The sequence below is a fragment of the Paramormyrops kingsleyae genome, chromosome 8, assembly GCF_048594095.1.
Source record: "Paramormyrops kingsleyae isolate MSU_618 chromosome 8, PKINGS_0.4, whole genome shotgun sequence".
Lineage (NCBI taxonomy): Eukaryota > Metazoa > Chordata > Actinopteri > Osteoglossiformes > Mormyridae > Paramormyrops > Paramormyrops kingsleyae.
In genome coordinates this window covers 35,052,121-35,068,085 of record NC_132804.1, presented here as the reverse complement: position 1 = coordinate 35,068,085, position 15,965 = coordinate 35,052,121, and the positions used below count along the sequence as shown (strand labels likewise).

Genomic DNA, 15,965 nt, shown 5'->3' with positions numbered 1-15,965 from the left:
AGACCTGATGCCTCGCCTGAACGGCAAACTAAAACAAAATACCCATTTTTCTGACATTTCCGACATTGTACGTCTCTAGCTGGACAGTCTTTCTGTGAGTGTTTCTTCTCTTTACCACACCAGCCTGTATTAAAATGGACGAGAGAGGGATATAGGGCTCTCGAAGGAACAAACAGGCACGCTTAGGTTCACTCAAATACACTTTAATAAGTAATACAAAATGATCTCGCATTAACACCAATACTAAGCTATCATATTGAAGGCAATGCAAAATAACTCGTACTACAATGGGTATCAAATATATATATATCTTATAGCTAATAGTATTAGGTGCAAAGGTGCGAATATATATAGAAAAGAAGCAATAATACATAAAAGAAGCAAGGAAACATAAAAAGTTACGAAATATTATCACAAGCGCCGATAATTTACTCGCAACAATCAATGGAAAGCATAAGCAGTTGCAAAGCTATTTACACTCGGACGTGCTATCATCACCCACCTTCATGGACTGGGGAGCCCTTTCAGTCCTGGCAGGAGACCAACACGTGAGTTCCGAGAAAGTGCTGGGCGATGCGCGCTCAATCTCACGGCTGAACTCCAGTCAGTACTGGGATCTCCCCCTTCCTTTATACTAAATTTAGAGTTGCATGTGGGCAGGAGGTAAGCTGGCCAGGCTCACCCCTTCCCCCCAGGCAATATATGGTGCTCCAATTGCCCCTTTTGTCCGAGTGATGCTGCTTGCGATAACATGCTACAATAGGCGTCCTTGCGCAATGCCTCCCTGTTCCCCCCTAAAGGCATTATAGGGTGCTGTATACCGACCCCCCCCCCCCCCCCCCATCTCCCAAAACCAAGATAAGCATCCTGCATGCCGATCTAATGGCCCAGATGAGCATCCTGGCTTCTCTTTATGAGCCCAAGTTATTTATGGCAAAATTAGGTTTTACAGGGGATCGGTAAATAACATGTTTGTGCAGTTTAGTAACATTCGGGGTGAATCATGGACGATTGATCTGAATTTCAGGACGATCAGTCCACACGCGATCGGAATTAATCCACAATTACAACTTAAAGTTAATTCCATGTCACGTGGGTGACGTAATCGTCCACGAATTCATCCTAATACACAGCCACACTCTTTTTCACCCACCTTATATGGATTTTGTCCAGATTCTTTGTATGTTGCCACGTCTGCGTATGTGGCATCCATGTTTGATATCTTGTCCTCTACTGTGCTGCTGTGCAGAATTGTCTGTTGTTTTTTCACTTTTTCGCTTTGCCTGACTTTTTGTGTGGCTTTTGCGAGTGTTAACTCCATTTGTAGCTGTTCAGTAACTTTTTGTCTTTAATCCCAACCAGGACTCTGTCCCTCTTTCAGCTCTCCAAAGTCGCAGCCTTCTGACAGTTTGTGTACAACTGTGATAAATGTTTCTGCACTCTCTCCATTGTGGAATTGAACTGTGCTCTTTCAAATATTATATTATAGCAGCAAAGAAACATAATCAAAATGAAGAAATCTGACATTTATGTGCCAGATCCCTCATTACGATGTGGATTATGTTGAAAAATGTAAAAATCAAATCTGTGGGCTGACAGTGATCATAAAAGCTCTCTGTCTAAACCTGACACATTCTGTCTATAACTGTATATACCTGCATGTTACATGTTACACCTTATGCCACATGACAGCCTGAGATCCCATCATCTTTTTGCAGTAAATCCGCTTCATCTGAGGAAAAAAGCAAATAAAAGATTAACAAAAGTCTAAAAGGACACAGAGATTCATTCTCAGTATAACTGATATCTCCTACCAGTTTGCCTTCTAGATAATTTCTCTTCCCATACATTTTCTATACAGTGTCCAATTCGGGGTTGTGGGAGACTGGAGCCTGTAAGATGCCCAGGATGGGGTGCCGACCCATTCCAGGGCACACTCATAGTGACAGTCACACTCACAGTGACAGTCACACTCATAGTGACAGTCACACTCACAGTCATACTTTTGGACAAGCTGGTAACTTCAATTCACCTGTTTTGGACCGTGGAGGGAAACCGAAGTATCTGGAGGAAAGCCCATGTTGACTCGGGGAGAACATGCAAACTCCACAGACATAAAACTAAGGCAGAGACTCAAACCCCAGTCCCAGAGATACAAGGTAACACTGCTAACCACTGCAGCAACACACCACCCACTAATTTCTCTCTACAATATCAGATTGTAGATTGGGGGAAAAAGATCAATGTCAGTAATAGATATACTCATGAATGCTAAATAAATCTTTGATTTGTGTACAGTTTGTATAATGAAGTATTTTATTCATAAACTGCAACTCCAGTGTTTGCCAGATCTGCTCTTCTCAGTCAGGCCTCAGTCCAAAACCATACCTACCTCAGCTTCAGAGGCAAGACAAAACATTTTTGGAAAATGGAAGAAGCCAGTGGATTCAAACCAGTTCAGCTGTCCAGACTGTCTGGATCTACTGAAGGATCCAGTGACTATTTCCTGTGGACACAGTTACTGTATGATTTGCACTTTGAGCTGTATTAAGTCGTTTCTTTCTCTCAGATCTGGCCACTTATTTTCTGGGTGTTTTGTAGAGCTGATAGAAAATCGATGTGTAGGACTTCCACATACTCTTTTGGTGTATTTTTATCATCATTAAGCAACATACTCAGAAACTCAGTACTCAGAAAGTGCAAAATAGTTTTAAAGTGCAAAAAACAGCATTATGACATATACATGTGTGATTAATGAGCTATTACAAAATATACATCTATACATCTTCTTATTTGTGATTTTAAAATGACATTTTGTTCTGCCTCTGCCTTGCAGTTCAAAAATGCCTCTTTTTGGTTTTGTTTTTATGACCTTCAGTATCAGACTTTGAAACCAGAATGGCCTCATTTACATATTAAATAAGCATGCAGTTAATTTGCAGTTAATTTAAGGTTATTTGTGGGCGCAAACTAGATTCGAACTCAGACTTGTGCATGTCTGCACATTCACAAGATTTATCACGGGATAATGTGCGCACACCAGGATTGATAAATCGATCGATTTATATGCCATTTTTTATGCGTATGCAGTTTTTCTTTTGAATGAGGCCCCTGGATGCAGCATATCCTCACACCAGGATCTTATTTATAGACTTGACCTCTGCTTACAGTAAATATTCTCACTTCGTTTACAGGGATAACAGATCAACCCAAACTTGTTTGTATGATTTTCTAAAGGACAGACCTCAACATGTGGTTGTTAATGGTTTTAAATCTATGTCTTCTGATTTTAAACACAGGGCTTCTGCAGGGTTGCATTTTATCCCCAATCCTCTTGTTCAACCAGATTCACTCGTATCAGAGAAGGAGTACGTGACTCTTTAAATTAAAACACGCAGAAGACACGGCCGTGGAGCTCAGCTGACTGATACCAGCTCGCTGGGAGACTGTCATTGGTTTGTGGAGGGAAGACTCCTTGTGGCTTAACATCTCCAAGACTAAGGAGCTGTGCTGTGGGGGCAAGAGGCAGACTGATTTTCCTCATTCACACCTTTCTCCCTCTAAGGCTGTTTCACACTTTTGCCATGGCCTATGCAAGTGGCCGACGCCATAGTGAGCATTTATACTTGTGCACGGTCTGAGGCACCACGACGCGTTGTTACATTTCTGGGGTGGTGCCCATCAGTCTACGGCATAAGCTACGGCATAGGGTATGTGGCTACGCTGTACTTACGCCGTACCAACGATGTAGATTATACGCAAAAGTTTAAATCAATTTTTAGTCTGAGCGGACAGTAGACAGAGCAGGCTGAGGCATTTAAATACCTGGGCATTTAAATACCTGCCTCCATGTCATTCGCCCAACATGCTGACCTTGTGTTTAATATGGCCCAATGGCTTCTGCTTCTTCCACAGAGGCTTATGAGTTTTAATGTTGGTCATTTATTGGTTCTGTTCTCACCATTAATCTGACATGCTGCTAAATCTCTCTTAGTGTTAAACTAAAATCAAACGTTTCTCAGGTTGTTAATCAGGCCAGATAACAGGGGCAGCTCAGCTTTCACTGCCTGAGTTGTTCTCTCTTGATCAGTCTCTAGGAAAGATACATACATAATATAATACATTATAATACAGGACTCACCGCAGGACCCATAAGTTTTATGTATGAAAAACAGCAACAAAACCACGTGAAGGTTTGGCATGAAATATCAGGCGAAACATCAACACAAGCAGATGGCTTCCATATTAAAGGAATGGGAGCAGAAACAGCTGTGGGCAGCAGAGAGCGCTCAGCTTAGAGCACCGAGCTTCATGGGAGGAGAGCAGGATGTGTGTGTGTGTCTGTGTGCATGAGAGTGTATATGTGAATGTGTGTGTGTACAGGTTTGTATTTACTGCATTGTGAGGAAGAAATATCTCAACAATGTGTCAAAACCTGTTACTTTTTAGCTTATGGGAACATTTTTCAGCTCTCCACAATATAATCTTGAATTTCATAAAAACTTGTGAATGTAATCAAACAACGAAATTAGCCAAAAGTCTAATATTTGGTTTGGTTACTTACGGTTCAGGTTAGAGCTGGATAAAAGATACAGTTATCTTAGTTAGGATTAGGGATATGCCCAGAGAAACGACAGTGACGCCCTGTGACTGTCAAAGGACAGTTTACACGTGTGTCACACGTGTGTGTCACAGTAACTGGGCACAACTGTAATAATTTGTATGCTTTTGAAGACAAAAATGTCTGTGTTTGTGTCACCAGGGGGATAAATTTTCCCGTTTGCATGTGTGTCACTGTCTGTAAGTATATCACAGATTTGAGGGAAATGCTTGTGCATATAGGCTGTAAACCCTCATGCTCATGCATTTTAGTCTCTGTAAGTGTTACGTTCCGGCTGCTGTCAGGCGCATCATAAACGGACTCAGACTCAGGATGGCTCGATTGTCAGGGGTAATTTATTAACAAAGAGCACAAACAGGAGAAAACATAACAGAAAAGGACAATGAGACACTGATGCAGAGCCAAAGCCGGCGTGGTGGCTGCCACAGGATCGATTCCTCCCCCCTTAGCCGGGAACCCACCTTATAGACCCACCCCCAGGGGAGCAGGTGCACCACGTCTAAATCTCACAGAATTCCTAATGAAACAGAATTTATGTTTTTTTCTTGTAATTGGTAATTACCTACACTGCATCATTGAAGACCAGGTGCTTTTTTGCAACATCACAAAATTTTAGCGATTTTACAGTGGTACCTCATTTCTCGAACTCATTAGAACTCGAATTTCTTAAAAGTCGAACCAACCAGTTCAAAAAAAAAATTACCTAGAGCTCGATCTGAATCTCAGTGGTCAAACTGTGAATGCCGACCTAAGATAACTTGTACGCACGGGGAAATGAGTCACATGGCACGTCTCAGTGGAAACAAAGGGTAAAGCTTCAGTCTCAGCCTCGCATTAGCTGTGATAGCATCGTGCATGTTTACACTAGCTGAATACAAGTATTTAGACAGTAAAAATAAATCAAACGTCAAAAATAAATCAAATTTAGACAATGATAGACAGTAACAGTAATTATTATTATTACATAATAAAATACATTTAAAAATAAAGATTTCTTACTCATTATTTTAATATTAATAATAAACCATTAAGACATTTAATTATAATAATATTGTCATGCCGAGCGGGGACGGAACGGAGACAAAGGCGCAGATGTTAGGGTATCGGGGAATACGGGGTTTAATTACAGGTAAGGCAGGCAAAACGCAGACGGACAATACAATGACCGGACTGGGGAAACAAACTGAAACGCGGACGAAATACAGAGGACTAATGACAACAACCAGAAATAGCTGATCACACGGGGATTCCACGCGGGGTTAATGAGGGGGTGTGGCACACGGAAGGAGCGGACGATCGGGGCAAGACACATTGTTTGGATACATTTATTTTCTTATTTTACAAATTACTGTTTGTGCTTAGATGTGTTTAGTACAGTATATGCTCTTCTTGTTTTATCCGGTTCATTTTGTGTTTAAATGCTAAAAAAAGCATATTTACGTGTAATGTTTTGGGGCCGGGAACCAATTAATTGGTTTTCCATTATTTCTTATGGGGAAAATTCAATCAACTCGAAAGTTTAGGATTCGATCCGATGTTCTGAACGGATTAAATTCGAGTTCTGAAGTACCACTGTGATTTATTAAGATTTTATGTTATTTATGTTTGCTTAGTTAACATATGATTAATTTGATTATATTATTTATCTTTACTAAGTTACCTCAGGACCGCTGTAGGCTGTGAGAGACGTTATTACTTTGTTGATTTTCAGGTAATAGAATGTCATTTAATAAAATGTCATATTAGGAAGTTGCTGTCTGCTGCCCCCTGCTGGCCAAAGCATCACCGCTGCAATATCAGGCTGCTGCGCTCAGTCACCAGAGAGCGGGGATTAAGTGTGTTACTCAGTTACGCTCTGGGCAGCCCTGAACCGGGACATTTATAGGATAGAATAGGAAGCCTTTATTGTCAGTGTACAGTGATGCAGAAGCTTGGAATAAGCCACATTCGAACCAAAAGGCGGACAACTTTTCAATGTGAAATCTCCCAAAAATCCCAAGACGAAAGACCAAAAGAGAAAGGTAAGGAAAGACGGCCGCAAATAGGGTAGACTAAGGTGGTGGGCTTGACTACTGATATCTGGATGACCTTTTCAATTTTTTTTTCGTTTATCTGTTTGTTTGTTTTGATAACTTTTCATTTTATTTGGTTGTTGTTTTTGGTAAGGACCTGGGGTGGCTCACCGGTGCCCGGGAAATTACTGAAGAGGATACGGTTCTGCACTTTTCTTTGTCCTGTTTGTTTCTTTGCAATTGTTCTCTGGCCGAGAGCTGTTGTACACTATACTATCTCCCTGTTCCCTTTGTGCCGGTGTGCACAACACTCAAAGTCTGTCTTGACTTGCCACCTCATCACCTACCAGGCTGAGATAAGGCCAGGCCTGGTATGAGAATGGATAAGGGGCCCTCAACTTGGCATGCAACCCCCCCGCTCCCTTTCCATCCTGCCTTACAAACCACAGAATAAAAAATACAAATAAAGCTCTCTTTTTAGTTTGGCTTGTGTATATCCTGTATATTTGTTTACTCATTATTGCTAGTCTCAGTATCCATATAGGTTATGTTTGTGTCCTTAGACAATGTAAGTGTTTTATGTGCCTCCCTTATAACCGTGTTTCAAAGAGTATTACCTATTTTACCCTTCTCACTTGAAACATTATATAAATATGGATACATACAGTCATGGCCGAAATTATTGGTACCCCTGGAATTTTTCCAGAAAATGCACCATTTCTCCCAGAAAATTCCTACAATTACAAGTGTTTTGGTATATACATGTTTATTTCCTTTATGTGCATTTTAACAGAAAAATGCCCTTGCTGGATGAGTACAGACTTGTACAAATTCCTTATGGTTTATCCGATTCCCGATCCCTTGATATTCAGTCAAGTTTTTCGGCTGATCAGATCTACATCAATCCGAGATATGTAGTTTTGAAAAAAGTGAAATGATGTAGAATGTGTGATTATTTGTCATGTTACCTTTTGTGTTGGAAGAAAACTTTATAATTTTGTTATATCCTGTTGTCAGGGTCAGCTCCTGTTGTCCCAGTCTGTGTCCTTTTCCCCGTTGTTAGTCTTTAGTGTTTCCCCTGCCTCTCTAACAGCCACATAGTTCAATGAGCTGAGTATGCAGCTACTTCTGAACCCCTCAGTCTTGTGTTCAAATCCTGCCTCCTCTGTTTTTGTAAATTTTGTTCCCTTGTGTTTCATTTGTATCACTTTTCTAGTTCCTATGTCTTGTGATTTGTATTCAGTTTTGGTTTCATGCTTTGTGCCCGTGGTTGTATTTTACCTCTCTGTTATTCCCCTAGAGTAGATTCTGTTTCTTAGTTTTTCTGTTAGTTCAGTTTCCCGAGTTAATTATTACTTTCACCTGTTGCCTGTTCTTGTGCTGATCCTTGTGTGTTTCCTGATTGCTCGTTGTCCTGCACCCTCCCTGATTGGTTAATTGTCTCATATCTCACTCCTGCTATGTCATTATCCATTTTAGTTTCTGTATTAAAGTTCCTGTCTTAGTTCAATTCTTGAGTGGGTCAGTGATGTCATTTGTACTTTGCCTACCAAACCTGCTCCTTGTTGCCCTGAATCGCTTTGTAGTTAGTCATTGTTCTCCCCTTTTTAGTTTTGACCCCTCATTGGTCTGTTATCGTTTTGCAAGGGTTTTTATTGTTTTCAGTTCTTATAATAAACCTCGTTTGTCCTGTGAGCCGCAAGCAGGTCGTCCACCTTCCTTCCTGCCTGCACCATGCCCTGCCCTCCTGTCAGAATCTCCTGAATCCATGACAGTTGTTTGATTTCTGTCTTATTCTTAGATTGTGTATTTTATTGTCATTGGCAATTTTTGTGTGAACACTTTTTGCATGGGGCTTCCGGTATTTTTAACATGATGTGTGTTGCCAATGACAACACATAATGTGTTAATATTACACATGAATACACATCTTTGTGTTAACCTTCCTGACACATTCACTGTGTCAAAATCATTAGCACAGTGATTATGTCAAAAATAACACAATGAACGTTGTCCCAAATCTCACCCATTATGTGTAAGAATTTGACATAGTTTGTATCAATTTTAAAAGATCCTTTCTAAGAGTGTATTCGTTTTCCTATATATTTTTCCCCAACAATCTGCTCAAAGGAGAGCTTCTTAAGTATGACTTTAATAAGCACTGGAACAGTTCACATCGATGGCTCAAAAACTGATTATTCCCTCCACAGCAACTGCTTGACTGCAGCATGAGAGATGGTGGTTTTCTTTATAAATATAACACTGCAGGAATCCTTCATAAGAGGCATTAATCAGAACTGGGCAGAATCAAAATATAAAATACAAAGTTAATAACTTGAATCATCTAATCATAAATATGATTTTTGCAGATTGGGTGCATGAACCTGCCTCCCTAGACTATAGTATGATCATGTTATTTTTATTTGTTCTATACAACACCTGTGTACACTGATATATGTGCTTGTTATTGATACTGGGGCGAGCAATAGCATAATAGGCAAAAGAAAAGTTGCTTTACTGCCTGAACATAAGAGAATGTTCTATGTGCTTCAGTAATGACGACTAAAAACTATTCCAGGGGGCTTTTTGGGGGTAAACCTGCAGTGTCGAATGTGACTGTGACATACTATGACTTTGGCACATTTAGAGAGGTGTATGCATTCCAGGGGCATCGGAAACTGGGAGAACGTGTTCATCCCAGTATCAGCAGAACCCCCCCCCTTCCCAATTAATAAATAAATACATAATCAACAGTGCATTCCTTATCTCTCAGTATGGATCCACGTGTTACTGAGGCCAATTAGCTGCGTACTCAGAGCACAAGGATGAGACCTAACTAAGATTGTACTCATGTGTCAGACAATATAATTTTATCATATGGACAAGTTATTTTTAGTTAAGTGATGTTTGGTTATGAAACTGTACCCTTAACAATGTTAGTCTAATTTTAAATGAGCAGTATGAGCCGACAACAGTGATGAGAGACAGTTAAGAAAGGCTCAGAGCAGCTTCATGAAAGAGTCTTATGGAAAATTCACTTAACTAAGAACATTTTGGGAAACACACTGGATCATTAAGCGACAACTTAAGGTATAACTTACAAATGATGTAGCGTTAAGAAGGTTTCCAATTTAGCCCAAAAAACAGCGTCCAATGGACGTCTGGTGCTGGGTGAGACGTGTTACTTTCGAAAAGCACGTTTGTAAGAATAAATGATCTTGATTAATAATCGTGCTGAAGAGTAGTAATGAAATTTAGATTTAACAGATATTTAGCAGAGCTTGTGTGCAGGAGGACCGTGCGAGACCCTGTTGAAGGATGATGTCATGCAGCGGAGTCATGACACGAGCTCAGCATCATGGCGGGAAAGGTTTTAAAAGCCAATTTCTATCACGTGATCCCAAATGTTGGCTGAACACACTTAGCAAACAGACTGCTCAGGACCAGCTGTCTGATCCTGCTGTAGTTATGCAGGATGGCAGCCCAGCAGTTCAGCCTCACTACAGCAATCTCCTGGCCATCTGGCTCACGTGAGGCCACTGTGCAGTCCCGGTGCCTTGGCCCAACAGACAGCTGCTCAGAAAGATGTAAAAGTTATGCCAAGTGTAGCACAGCAGTAGAGAGTACATCTGTAATATCTGTAATATTATTGGGCCTCATTCACCAATATTTTCTTAAGAATTCTCTTAAATTTGTTCATACGAAATTTGTTAAGAGCAACCTACGTCGGATTCATGACGTGTTCTTAAGTAGCAGAATTGTTCGCACCTTTGTTCTTAAGAATGGTGAATTCCACATCTTCGGAACTGAAAGCGCGTGCCAGTTTGTCCTAATTAGCATAGGGAAATGCCCTGCAATTTCCCATAAAAGGGCATGAGACTGTAGGGTCGTGTGCAAGGAATGGCGAAGAGACGCGCAGGCTGTGAGCCGCTTGGCACTAAGAGGAAAAAAAACTTCAGTAATGCTTAAGTAGAAGTATTAATACAGTAAAATCCCATTATAGCGGGCTCGCTTATAATGGAATATCATCTATAATGGACAAGGTCCGCTGGTCCCGGCCATGCGCCTTTAAGAACATGCAGAAAAAGCATTGGATATAGCGGACTCGCATATAATGGAATTTTGCTTATAACGCACAAACCATTTAGTCCCCAGGGCCGCTTCTAGCTGTAGTTTTGTTCGCTATAACAGACATACAGGCTCCGCCGACAAGGCGCGTGGCGTGCCGGTGATATCCAGCACAGATACCTAGTCGGGATTATTAATAGTCACACATCTGGTCATGTAAAGTTGGATTACTACATGTACAATATAATAATTTATACTACAAGTGTGTCTGCTGTGGTGTGGCATGAGTAAATGTTGTCCTGTAGTTGTGTTCTGGGCATACAGCAACTCTGGATATAACAGACTTTGGATATAACGGACTGTTTTGCCAGGTCCCTTGAAGTCACACTTCCACCAGGGTGACACGGACCAAATATGGCTCTGATTGCACACGATCATGGACTATCAAGCCACTGCGGCTGAAAGGGTCGAGTCAGTGTTTTCCCACAAACTTAATGTATTCAATGCTTGTTTTCAGGCTAATTGTGCTAATGCTAGCCACACAGCTAGTGACAGCTATAACTTGCTAATGGAGTGCGGTAACATCATCACCATCGCAGAGCGTGACGTGCACAGGACGCCGCAGCGGGTCAACATCAGGAAAGTGCTAGATCTGTACGACATCTCTGGGTGCCTGACCAGAGTCTTCATCTTCAACGAGTCTCTGGCTCAGTCTGTGGTCCTCACATGCTTTTAAATACCCACCAGCAGTGGTCCTACATTCCTGTCAACATCTATGGGACTGCAGTGGAGAGGGTGATCAGCTTCAAATATCTTAGCATAGACTATACAAACAAAAATCCCATCAAAAAAGCCAAGGCAGCATCTCTACCACCTGAGACACCTGAGGAAGTTTTGGCTCTATCCTATGATCCTAAGGAGTTTTTACTCCGGCACTGTGGAAAGTGTCTTGACCGAGAACATCACCTCAGACATTAAAGGTCTACAGAGAGTAATCCGGCTGCCGGAACCCTACATCAGATCAGATTGACAGTCTCTGCAGGACGTTTACACCAGGAGAAGCAAGACCAGGACAACCAGGATCGTCAAAGACGATCGCCTCACCCCAGTAACTGCCTGTTTGACCTGCTTAAATCAGTCAAATGCTTCAGGAGTATTATGGCAAAAAGAGAGAGACTCAGGAAGTGCTTCTAGGCTCAGGCCATCCATCCATCATTGTGACCACTTAATCCCAAGTGGGGTCACAGGGGGGACCAGAGCCTATCCCAGGCATGAACCTACACACTGCAAGATGCACACACAGGGCCAATTTAGACTTACCAATCAACCTGCCCTGCACACCTTTTGGACCATGGGAGGAAACAAGAGCCCCCAGCAGAGACCCCTATTTAACATGGGGAGAGTGTGCAAACTCCAAACAGAAAGGACCGCCTGATCCTGGAATCGAACCCAGGACCTTCTTGCTGTAAGGTAGCAGCATTAACCACTGCGCCACCATGCCACCCAGCTCAGGTCATTAAACTGAAAAAAATGAGAATATACCACCACAGCTTTTTAACTGTTCATAATAACACACTCTGAACTCTCAAGGAACTATACCTCACCTGCTGTTATGAAATCTGTGTCTTAAGTCTATTTACAACAACTAGCACAATGCACTTCACAATACAAATACATGAGTATACTGTATACAGGGTTCCCGCTGCCGCTCGTCACTCTCGTCATTGACGAAAACGGAACCCATGTTTTCAACCATGTTTTCAGCACGCAAATTTTTACACAGTATTCACGATTCAGTGAGTTTAATGATTAATTTACTAAGAAGCGGCGAGACAGTGACTAAAAAAATGGATGCTGAAAAAAAGTGAAGAATTTGATTAGTAGAAGCAAAAATACAAAGAAAAGTGAAGAATTGAAATCAAACTCCAGGGGGAACCCTGTGTATATATTCTGTTATATTGCACACTGTACAGATATTGTCCATAATTGTAATGTTTATTTGGATATATATTTTTATATATATTTTCACTGCCTTCGTCTTATCCCCTTCATATGTATCTTCAGTTTAATTTGTTAAACTTTATTGCACAGGACTGAATCAGGGTACATTTCACCATGCTGCACTTGTACAGTATAACTGTGTATGTGACAAATAGGGCAGCCAACTGTACTTTAACAGTAGGTAAATGTACCTTTTAAGGTACAGAAACTGACTCTGAGGAACATTATTGTACCATTGGGGCTACATGTTGTTTGTACATCTCTCATGTAAAAAGAGAAGCATTTTGCTCACTACAGCAGCACATATACTAAAAGTGGAACGATAGAGAGAAGATTAGCATGGCCCCCATTGGTTGTCGGTGGGGGGCTATGGGTAGTTGAGGTGGTGGTAGGGGGCTATGGGCGGTCGAGCTGTTGTGGAGGGTTATGGGTGGTTGAGGTGTCGGTGGGGGGCTATGGGTGGTCAAGGTGTTGATGGGGCAGGTAAAGGAGCATGCGGGACTGATGCAGGGAGCAGAGGGGCAGGCTGGGGTTGCAGAATAGGAGTAGTGGTAGCTTGCTGCCGTCTCCGCACAGCCTGCCCAGACAGGTCTGGAGGCGAGGTGGAGGGAGGTGTTCCACCCTCCTTTCCCGCTTTCACGTGTTCTGTCCTGCCTCATAACTACAAAAAAAAGAAGTTGCAGCATCTTTAGAACTTATCTCTGCCTTTGTCTGCCTTCCTGTTCAGATCTCAAGGTAAGACGGAGAATATTTTAATAAAATGATTTTAGTTACTTTTGTAGAAGTTTATGATGTTTAATTCCAGGACTAGAAGTGTGACATGCTTAAGATTCGAGTAAAAGTAATGTACTCATATGAATTAATAATTTTAAATCACTATAATCAGCCACATAAGAATGTCGCTATGTCTTTGCGTGGCTGTCTCAGTGTTCCTCTGTGTTCCGCTGTTTTGTACAGGAATTCTTACTTACACAGTACTTTGTTACATTAGTTACTGAACAGACCAATGTGATAATAGTAATAAACACAGGGCTTGTTTTCTTCGTGATCTACGTGTTACACATACTTCCTGCTCCTGTAGAATTTGCTGGGTCTGTCTGACCAGCCTCAGCACAGAGCAGAAAATGGAAACTTATCCATTTATTTTAAGAGTAATTGACCTCTAAAATAAAATTAAAATTTTTATTTTGCATAATATGTTTTGAATTTCCCTAATACAACATATAAAAAGCTTCACTTGAGGTTAAACTTACAAAAATGAACAAAGGTGACAATACTGTCACGTTCGGGTATGTCGGCAAGCAGGGAGGCAGGAGAGCGAGCCAGACTGATGGGTAATCAGGAGATTTAATGGTGACAGGAGAGACAGGCGTGGACATCAACGGACAATACAATGACGGATCTCACGAGACGTACTCAGACGTGGACACAAGACTAGCCAGATGTAACGGGACACAGGTGATCACAACCAGGGATGAACACGAGGTAACGAGATGGGCGTGGCACACATCAGGAGCGGACGGAGCGGGGCGTGACATAACCCCCCCCCAAAGGCGCGCACACCGGGCGCGCCCGAGAGGAGGCGACGGACGAGACGAGACCGGAATGGAAGGGGGACAAAGGGGAGCCCGAGGGAGCCTCAGGCAGAGCTGCAGCGGGCACCACCAATTCCTGGCCAGCAGGGGGCGCCTCGGTGGGCGCCGCCATCACGCGGCCAGCAGGGGGCGCAACCGCGGGCACCTCGGGCGGTACCGCCGGCAGAGCGGAGGCAGCTGCAGGGACCGCAGGCAGAGCTAGCGGGTCAGGCAGGTCAGGCAGGACAGGCAGTGCCGTGGGCAGCGCAGCAACAGCAGCATGCGGTGCCGTGGGCAGAGAGGCGGCAGCTGCAGCAGGCGCTGCTGGCAGGTCCAGAGCAGGCAGGTCCGGAACCGGCAAGCTAGGGACTGCCCCTTTAAGGGCTTTGGGCACCCGGGTGAATGCCGTATCTTACGGCGCGTACCCTGCCTAGACCCAGGCGTGCCGGCCGGTAGTTGTACTCTTCCTTTTTTTTTTTTTTTTTTTTTTCTTTTTTACCCCTCCACTGCGGGGGACTACTTAATCTGTATCTATTTATTTATTTATTAATTTATTTTATTATTATTATTATTATTATTATTATTTATTTTATTTAATTTTTAATTATTATTTATTAATTTATTTTTTATTTTATTTTATATTTTTATTTACTTCCTCAAAAGAAGGAGAGGGAGGGGGGGGACAAAGGAGAAGGAGGGGAGAGAGGGAGAGAGAGGAATGGAAAGAAAACAAAAAAAAAAACAGATAATCTGCTTCCATGTCTGCTGAAAAGAGAAAGACAACATACAACATCTGTACTAATCACAACGACCATCAAACGTTAAATGTTGTTGAACAGCACACACAACCAGCCTTACAACCCATGCCCAGAAACAACAGCCGATCAAGACAGTGTGTGTCCGTGAGCATGTGTCCGTGAGCACCTGTGTGTACACCTGTGTGTCAGCGCGCTGGTGTTCCTAAGGTTTCTCCATGTAATTGTCTAGTAGTGTGTGTAGCAGTAGCAGCTGGTGTCAGCTCGGCCCCTCCCCAGAACCCTCAATATCTATGTGCAACTTAAAATTGAGAAGTGGGCACTGGCACCAGAGGTAAGGCTGAATGAACAGACCGCCCTCTGGACGCCATTCCTTGTGCCCACCCCCAAGGCCCTAAATGTATGTGTCATGAGAGAGTAAGTAATGAGAGTGTCTAAGTTGTGATGTGATTGAGACACAGGTGGTCACGGGGGGACAGAGGAGGAATACCTCCCCTGCATCCCAGCGACCCACCTGCACCTCAAAGCCCTATATGTGTGTTGGGGTGACAGAGCGGGAGGAGGGAAGCATTTAGGGATGGGGAGGAAAGGATCGGGGGGGGCAAAGTACCCCCCCTCTGGAGCCAGCCCCCCCGCTGACCCCCATAAGCACCCCCGCTCCCCGAAATCCACCCAGGGCGGGAGAGCCGAGGCCCATCCAGTCCGGGGGCCCAGAGCAGCGGCACCACCGGGCACCACAGAGCCCGGGGCAGCCAACCAGACCCCACCACAGAGGGAAAAACTACACCCACCCCACCATTCAGTCAACTCCCAGACTACATAAGACAACAGACACCCAGGTTGGGTCCATTCTCCTACTCTATTGGATTCCCCCCCACCCCCGCAGAGTGGATACCCCTAAGGCAGGGACCACCTGCGGGCAGATGGTAACAAC

The 15,965-nt window shown here is 43.0% G+C and overlaps 1 protein-coding gene across 2 annotated transcripts in view; it reads left to right on the top strand.

Annotated features, from left to right (window-relative positions):
* Positions 1–6,440: 6,440 nt before the first annotated feature.
* The window catches only part of LOC111841653 (NLR family CARD domain-containing protein 3-like), a 45,555-nt gene continuing 36,030 nt past the window's right edge, over positions 6,441–15,965 (top strand). The window contains exon 1 of one of the 2 annotated variants that reach the window (XM_072715739.1): positions 6,441–6,642. The gene's annotated coding sequence lies outside the window, so the exon portion shown is untranslated. Of the gene's footprint in view, positions 6,643–13,401; positions 13,438–15,965 lie in introns of those variants that run through there. The other variant, XM_072715738.1, reaches the window with a different exon arrangement.